The sequence below is a fragment of the Rhinopithecus bieti genome, unplaced genomic scaffold (assembly GCF_001698545.2).
Source record: "Rhinopithecus bieti isolate Rb0 unplaced genomic scaffold, ASM169854v2 scaffold_51795, whole genome shotgun sequence".
In the NCBI taxonomy this organism is placed as follows: Eukaryota; Metazoa; Chordata; class Mammalia; order Primates; family Cercopithecidae; genus Rhinopithecus; species Rhinopithecus bieti.
The window spans coordinates 954-7,795 of record NW_016820127.1 but is presented as its reverse complement, the minus strand read 5'-3'; the positions used below and the strand labels follow the sequence as shown (position 1 = coordinate 7,795).

Below are 6,842 nucleotides of genomic sequence, written 5' to 3'. Positions count from 1 at the left end.
TCCACAGGTAAGGGAAGAACTAAATACCACTTAAGGATTGCCCATCGTTTACCTTCTGGATGCACAACTAATATAGTATTACTCACTGTCATCCATGAACCCTCTGCATCGTAATCACCTGGCATGGTTCTTGGAAATGCTGGTTCCTAGGCTGCACCTCAGACCTATACAATCAGAATCCAGGGGGTAGAACCTCAACATATGGAGGTGTTATTAATAATTGAAGTCATTCTTACCCATTTGAGCATTTGAGCATCTCTTTTTCAGGTATTCATTGTGTTTTTCTTCATTGTGCTGAAGGCAGTACTCCAGACAGGGCCTGCCTCAGACAAAACCACAAAGGGCTAAATGTGTCAAAACTGCTGCTTCGTGAACCCACATCTGCCCTTGGACCTGCTGCTCCCAATCTCTGGCCCTGTGGCTATGTCAGTGCATTCATCCTGACCCGGGGCCCACTGAAAGCCAGCCTGGACTTATCTTGCCCATGCGAGCATGTGTGAGCACCTAGGCCATTCCTTTCACCTTCCTGTCTAACAAATTGATTTCATTTGTGCCTGGTTTTCCCAAGATTTTGCTATTCATTAGATGATGGTTAATCAATTTAATTTAATGACTAATCCATATTAAAGGGTTAATGTTGGTATTTGTTACTCTTTGGCTGAGTCGAGGGACATATTCTGAGACAGATGAAGAGGGGCTTGGCCTTCTCAATCACACCAGTTAGGTTTATCCTGTCTCTACCATTTGCTAGGAGGTCTCAAATTCTATGCAATTTTTTTCTAAAGTGTATTAATAATCCCCCCACTTATCCCCAAAGAGTGGAGCTTCAAAGCACTCTAGGAAATGAAAAGTAGTACATAAGCAAAAGAATTTGTTATTATTCATCTCAAGATCAGCCCTGATTTATGGATATTGTGGAAATTGTTTTCCTGATTTTCACTCTCCTGGTAGTAATAAAAAAATTCTGATGAAGGTCCTTCCAGCCAAGTCTATGTGGAATATATCATTTGATAAGGTGGCCAACGTTCCCGGAGCTGGCCCTGCCTGGGCTCATCCTCTGTGTCCTCTCCAACCTCATGACACTTAGGCTCATACCAGCCGCACCATGTGAATATGGCCTATTGAGAATCACCTAGGGAGTCCTACCCACCACACTGCACAGAAAGGAAATAGCTTCAGAGAGGTGATGGGAGGTACTGGCAGAGATGGAACCAGAACCTGAACCTTCTGACTCTCAGCACAGGACACTACACTGCCTTGAGGTCACTGTTTCCAATGTATTTTCAGATGTCTTTGGGACATTTTTATGGTTCTTGGGGATATGCCCACCTCATCCGTTTCCATCCCTTGATGTCTCCCATTCTCCTCATCGCCATGCTATGACCAAATTACCCTCTAGATAGTTCTTCTCCTCAGCTTTCACTTTTGATGTTAAGAACATCCTCTAGGAGTGGCACGGCACACTCAGATTCTCTGTGAGCAAAACTCACACCCTGTGCTTTGCTGGCCGTTATCTGTGTAGACTGTTCTTTCTCTGGAGTTTCATGCCACACTGACATTTGGCTGCCTACTTGCTGCTGAAAGGCTTACGTGATGGATGAGCGGTTAGACTGCACTAGTCTGCTCTGTACACAGCTACGGCCTCACATGGATGATAGGAAGAGCTGGAAGGATGGGAAGAGATCTTAAAAGTCATGACCAACTCCTCCAAAGAGATAGACAAGAATCCCACATGGAGTGTGTTGCAATATGTTCAAGGAGCTTTTCTAAAATCTATATTTCAAAAAGACTAAGCTCAAGCCTCTGCCCTTTAGGCTACATTAGAACACTAAAATGAGCCCCACAGATGGCCTTTGTACATCAACTCCTGGCATAGTGGGTTTTTTTCAGCCCTAGAATTCCCTTGAACTTTGGAAAATGCTAATTGAAATACAAGGCATATGTTCTTTAGTGTGAGCCAGTGAGAGAAATCTAAGGGCTGGACAATGCTGTCAAATAAATATGATGCACAATAACAGTGGCTGTGTGTAACTGGTAGTGAATTTGAAAACCAAATCTGAGAACATTTGGTGGCTTGATTAATTTGCTTTGCCTATCCGCCATCTGTTGTTGTCTCCAGGAGCTCAGGATGGGGCGCCTGCTTGCTTCTGCTGACTTAGGCCACCTGGAAACTCTCCTTCTATAGGGAGTGGGGGTGGACTCTGGGGAACGAAAGTCCCCAGCCCTGCTCCTCTGATCCCACTGTGCAGCTGGGAAATCAGGTTTGTAGAAGCAGCTCCTCCCATATGCTTCAGAATTACCTTTACATCTTCTACCTCTGTTTAAAACCAGTGTACATTCATAGCTTCACCTGTTTTATATCTTCCCATGCTAAAAAATTGCAGAGAAAAGTGAGGTCACTTGGTGACAATCAGCCAATTGCTTCTTTTGAGCTGAAATGTAGAATGTCACATTTGAATTGTGCCACCCGCCCCGTCCTTTTTGGCTGAATTAACTCATTCTTTTCAGAGCAAAGCTTTTCTGACACAATTCAGTATCCATAACTGATTAAAAACTCTCAGCAAACTAGGAGTAGAAGGTAACTTGCTACTAAGAATCTAAGAATATAAAATTTCTAGAAGAAAATACGGAAGAAAATTATTGTAACCTTGGATTAGGCTAAGATTTCTGAGATACAGTAACATAATCGTGATCTACAAGAGAACACATTGATAAATAGGACTTCATTAAAACTATAAACCTCTGCTTTTTTATAAACAGTATTAGGAAGAATTAAAAGATAAACCACAGTCTGAGAGAAAATATTTTCAAAGCCTATGTCTGATAAAGGACTTTCTCTAGATGTATAAAGAACTCTCAAAACCCAATAATAAGAAAACAATCCAATTAAAAATGGACAAAAGAGGCTGGGCACAGTGGGTGGCTCACACCTGTAATTCCAGGATTTTGGGAGGCAGAAGTGGGTGGATCACCTGAGGTCAGGAGTTGGAGATCAGCCTGGCCAACATGACGAAACTCCGTCTCTACTAAAAATACAAAAAGTTAGCCAGGCGTGATGGTCAGCGCATATAATCCCAGCTAGTCGGGAGGCTGAGGCAGGATAATCGCTTAAACCCAGGAGGCAGAGGTTGCAGTGAGCCGAGACTGTGCCATTGCAATCCACTGGGTGACAGAGCAAGAGCTTGTTTCAAAAATAAAAAAATTTAAAAAAAAGGACAAAAGGACAGATAGCAAATAATCACACACAAAGATGCTTGATGTTACTCATGATCTGTGAAATGCAAATGCAAATTACAGTGAGATATCACTAAACTCTTAAGAAAATAGCTAAATAGCTATAACAAAAAAAAAAAAAAACTGATCATGCCAAGTGTTGCTGACACTATGGAGGACTTAGAACTCTCATACACCAGCGGTGCAAAAGTAATATGGTACAACCACTCTGCAAGACAGTTTAGCAATTTTATTAAAAGTTGTATGGGCATATAGTAGTTGTATGGATCAATACAGTGAAAAAGATCAATTTCATTTAAATGCTTAAAATTATCACTTCCTCCGAGACAACTGAATGTAAGTTTTTCAAAATTTACATTAACATCCTTACTGTCTTCAACACAAAATTCAATGAAGACATAGTCCCTTCAATCATACCATTTTGCAGAAGCAGGCTGCATTGTGAATGGGGCAGTATTGTGAACATACAACTACTATATTTATTAAGATAAAAGAAAGCATATATCCATCCCAGTAATTGTACATAAATGTTCATAGCACCTTATTTTCTGTAATAGCCCCAAACTGGAAAGAACCCACTTATTTATCAACAGATGAATGTTTAAACACACTATTAGAATATCCAAACAATGTAAATACTAACGAAAATGAACGAACTATTGATACAGCAATATGGATGAATCTCAAAATAATTCTACTGAGGACAAGAATCCAGTCAAAAAAGAAAGCATGCAATAATTAGGATTACAAAAGAGCAGAAGTAAACTTTTGGGAGAGATGGGTATGTTCATGATTTTTATTGTGGCTGCTGTTTTACAGGTGTATACATATGTTAATATGTATCAAAGTGGATACTAAATATGTGCAGCTCATTGAGTAATTATTGAGCAATTATGCCTTAATACATCTGCTAAAAAAATCTGACACACGTTTACCCAGAATATACAAAGAGCTCTCACACCTCAATAAGAAACAGCACAAAATTTGGCAAAATATTTGAATAGACATTCCACCAAAGAAGATATTTTGAATCATCCATAACCATACTATAATGATTAAAATTACAAAAACTGATATAACTCAAACTCTTATGCATTGTTGGTGGAAATGGAAAATGGTGCATCTACTCTGGAAAACAGTTTTGAACTTGCTTATAAAGATAAATCCACACTTAATCAAACATAACCATGCAACCCAGCAATTCCACTCCTGGGTTTTTCCCTAAGAAATGATAACACATGTCCACAAAAAGCCTCGTCCATGAATGTTTATGGCGGCATTGTGCATGGTCACCAAAAACTCAAAACATCTCAAATGTTCATTAACTTGCAAATGGATAAACAAATTGTGTTCTCTATATATGATGAAATATTATTTAGCAACGAAAAGGAAGGAACTACTGAACCACAACAGAAGTTGTAGGAACTGATTCATTCTCCGTCCTCGCGCCGTTTTCCTACACTTGCCTCTTCTCCCCGACCGGAGGAGCCGCTCTTTCCGCGCGGTGCATTCTGGGGACCAAGGTCGAGCCCGCCGCTGCCGCCATCGCCTGAGGGAAGCGAGAAGAGGCCGCGACCGGGGAGAAAGCGCGGAGTCGCCACTGGAGAAAAGTCGACTCCCTAGCAGCAGCCGCCGCCAGAGAGGCCCGCCCACCCGGTCGCCCGTCCCCCTGCCCCGTTCACAATGCAGCCTGCTTCTGCAAAGTGGTACGATCGAAGGGACTATGTCTTCATTGAATTTTGTGTTGAAGACAGTAAGGATGTTAATGTAAATTTTGAAAAACTTACATTCAGTTGTCTCAGAGGAAGTGATAATTTTAAGCATTTAAATGAAATTGATCTTTTTCACTGTATTGATCCAAATGATTGCAAGCATAAAAGAACGGACAGATCAATTTTATGTTGTTTATGAAAAGGAGAATCTGGCCAGTCATGGCCAAGGTTAACAAAAGAAAGGGCAAAGCTTAATTGGCTTAGTGTCGACTTCAATAATTGGAAAGACTGGGAAGATGATTCAGATGAAGACGTGTCTAATTTTGATCGTTTCTCTGAGGATTCACAAGACAGTGAAGATGAAAAAAATGCCAGATCTGGAGTAAGGAGTATTGTCATCACTTGGATTTTGAGAAAGAAAAATAACTTCTCTGCAAGATTTCATAATTGAGAGAATTCCTGAGTTGATAGCTCTAAAGGCAGATGCTGTATTTGCCGACTTTAACCCATTTTTCAACCTGTTTGTTTTTTAAAAGGCTTCACTAAGGGTTGATATGTACCATTGTATGGGGCAATTTTAAGTCAGCTAACATGCTATGGTAAAGAAGCCTGCTCGAAGATGCGAGACCTTACTTCACCACAGTATTTCACAATAGCATCTATAAAGTATTGAAGGTTAACTGAGAAGGAAACTACCCATTACACTATGTACGGTACAATGCCGTGTGTCAAAAACAATCACCCTTTGGCTTACATTAATAAATGTAATAAATGGCTTACAATAACCTTATGCATGAACATTTCCCAGACTTTCATGAAGCTGTTGAGGTCCTAGGCAATTGATGCAGCTGTTGTGATAAACAGAAACATCTCACCTAAGTCTCCTTTTCTTCATAACATAGATACTGACATGATAGGAAGCTCTCAGCTTAGAGAAAGAGAACTAAATTTTAGATTATAGAACATGGATTCAAAAGTGGCTGGAACAAATTGGCTGACACCTTACTGGTAACCTGCTGTTCTCCTGGTGTTCCTTCAGGACTGTTCCACTAAAATTTATTTTTCAAAAAATTTACTTCACATTATTCTATGTAAGTGATCACTTGTCAGTGTTCCAGGTATATCTTAGCTAAAACTAGAGAATGCCCTAACTTAGATGGTTTTTGAAGCCTATACATTTAGTATTGTTTGACCCTTAAGCTTTTACATCTCTTAGCATGGAGGACGAAGAAAGCTGTACATTGTTGCTTGAGAGTCTGTACATTTAGACCAGATTTGTATTTGCACTGTCAAGTATGGCAAATGATTGAAAAATGTTTAATACACTATTGGATTTTTTCTTTCTTTTTTTGATTCAGCTTATACCAGGGCTGAAAACCTCAATTTATGTTCATGACAGTGGGGATTTTTTTAAATGTCTACATTCTTTCTAATAAACTGTTGGAAGACTTAAAAAAAAAAAAAAAAAGAAGTTGTAGGAACTACAGTTCAGATATGAATATCAAAAACATGCTATGGTAAAGAAGCCTGCTCGAAGATGCGAGGCCTTACTTCACCACAGTATTTCACAATAGCGTCTACAGAGTATTGAAGGTTAACTGAGAAGGAAACTACCCATTACACTATGGTACAATGCCGTGTGTCAAAAACAATCACCCTTTGGCTTACATTAATAAAAAATCACAAGCTTTAATAAAAGACACTTAAAATAAAATGGATTGAAAGTTTTCTGATTACTAAAAGATAAATTACTTTTCTGTTCATTGAATATCAGCCTTATTAAGCTTGTCATATAAATTATTAAATCATGTCATACTGCATAAACAAATATTCATTTCAGAGTTTTAAAGAGAAATGTACATAAAAGAACAATGAATTTTAATAAATCAAGGGTAC

General features: G+C 39.3%; 1 pseudogene across 1 annotated transcript; it reads left to right on the top strand.

Annotated features, from left to right (window-relative positions):
• The first annotated feature begins 3,463 nt into the window (after positions 1-3,463).
• LOC108520284 (prostaglandin E synthase 3 pseudogene) lies at positions 3,464-6,414 on the top strand (annotated as a pseudogene). Its single transcript, XR_001882871.1, has one exon. The product of XR_001882871.1 is annotated as a prostaglandin E synthase 3 pseudogene (transcript).
• Positions 6,415-6,842: the final 428 nt, after the last annotated feature.